Source organism: Crocodylus porosus, unplaced genomic scaffold (assembly GCF_001723895.1).
Source record: "Crocodylus porosus isolate Cpor-Errol unplaced genomic scaffold, CroPor_comp1, whole genome shotgun sequence".
Taxonomy (NCBI): domain Eukaryota; kingdom Metazoa; phylum Chordata; order Crocodylia; family Crocodylidae; genus Crocodylus; species Crocodylus porosus.
Window position 1 is genome coordinate 16,853,819 of NW_017728925.1, and position 1,661 is coordinate 16,855,479.

The following is a 1,661-nucleotide window of genomic DNA, read 5'->3' on the forward strand; positions in this document are numbered from 1 at the left end:
GGGACCCTCTTTTTACCCCCTATGTATTTGAAGAAGGACTTCTTATTGTCCTTAATCCGGGAAGCTAGTCCTATCTCCATCTCTGCCTTGGCCCTCCTGACCAAACCGGTAGAACCAAACCTTCTACCAGTCACTCAGCCCCCATGGGATGTTAACAAGCCAGGCATGCCAGACGCAGGCCCAGACATCTCTTTGTCTAACTAAAATCTGAGCAAGTCTCTATATTGAAGACTGGACCTTGTTGAGAATTGCTAGGTACATCTGATCCCAAACCTGTGGCTGATTTGCCTTCAGTCTTGATGAGGCAGGACTCTTCCTCCCTCTATGGTAGTAACCAAGGACACTTTTTGTGCCTTGGTTACATGTCAGATAAAATGACACTGCATCCAATCTGAACAGGCATGAAGCTGGTCAGAGTGGGGCCATTGTATAAGGGGCTAGGGTGGGAGCAGCCATGCTTGTCCCCTCCAGGACCTCAATCTGAGCAAGCCCCAGGCATCATCTGTGGCTCTTAGAAGCTGCCGGGTGAAACGAATGCTCTTACCCACTCAATTCAGAGGAGCTATGGGCTGCTCGCCTTCTGTGGATTGCTTTACAGCCCTCACAAAAGAGAAGGCTTTGCTGACGCCCCCAGTAACCTTGGCAAAGTGTTTTGTTAAGCAGGTCTGTGCTTTGCTCAGTTTTCAACTTGTTTGCATTCATCGTTCCCTCCTACATACGAATTTATGCTTCTAAGCAGGACTGTGCGGTGGTGGGCAGCAGTGGCGTCATGCTGATCTTTTACATTGGGTAATAATGACTGCATCAAGCAGCAGGCAGAGTGATGTACCTCTTTCCCACCTCACAAGGGGAAAAACAACTGGAACCTTTTTTTCATTCCTTTCTTCAAATCAAGTACCATAATATTTTCTCCTTGTTTTCAATATTCGAGAACTGTCCAGTCTCAACCCTTCTCCCACACTGGGAATGGCAGCACCACATGGCATGCTGAGAGCAGATTGACAGCAATCTGTCAGTGCAGGTACGAGACTCTCAGCTGTAGCAGGAACGGGCTCCTCCAGTCCCTGCTACAGTGCCCAAAACTCATGGGTGTGTGGCTGAATGTCATTCATGTGGTTTTGCTGTCCTTAACTGGCAGGTGCTATAGGAGTGCAAAATGGTATTGACTTCACTTGACTAATGCTATTCTAGCTGGAGTGTTGTCTCAGCAATCGTTGTATAGAAATTCATGGAGAGGAATGCTTCCTCTCTTCACATGGTAATTAGATGGTAATTGAGTTGCAACAACAGAATTGCAGCCCCTAGTCTCCAGTTGGCCTTCTGTAATAAATACATTCCCTGAGGGTGGGGGCAAATGTTTGATTGATTACAGATAGCAAGAAATGCTATTTACATAATGGAGTTTTTAGCTGAGGAACCTGTCTAAGAGACCCTCTCTCATCATACCCAATAGACGAGGCCTGGCCAACCCACTGCATGCAGGCAGATCAGGGAGAGGACAGGCAACACTGCAGCAGATGAAGCAGGGAGCAGAAACCAAAGCAGTGAAATGTTGAGGGAGCACAGGGCAGAAAACAGCAAGCGGAGCAGTGGTTAGGGCAGGGCAGAACAGCAGATGGGGGAGTGGATCAGAGTGGCATTCACAGGGTGTGGGGCTAATT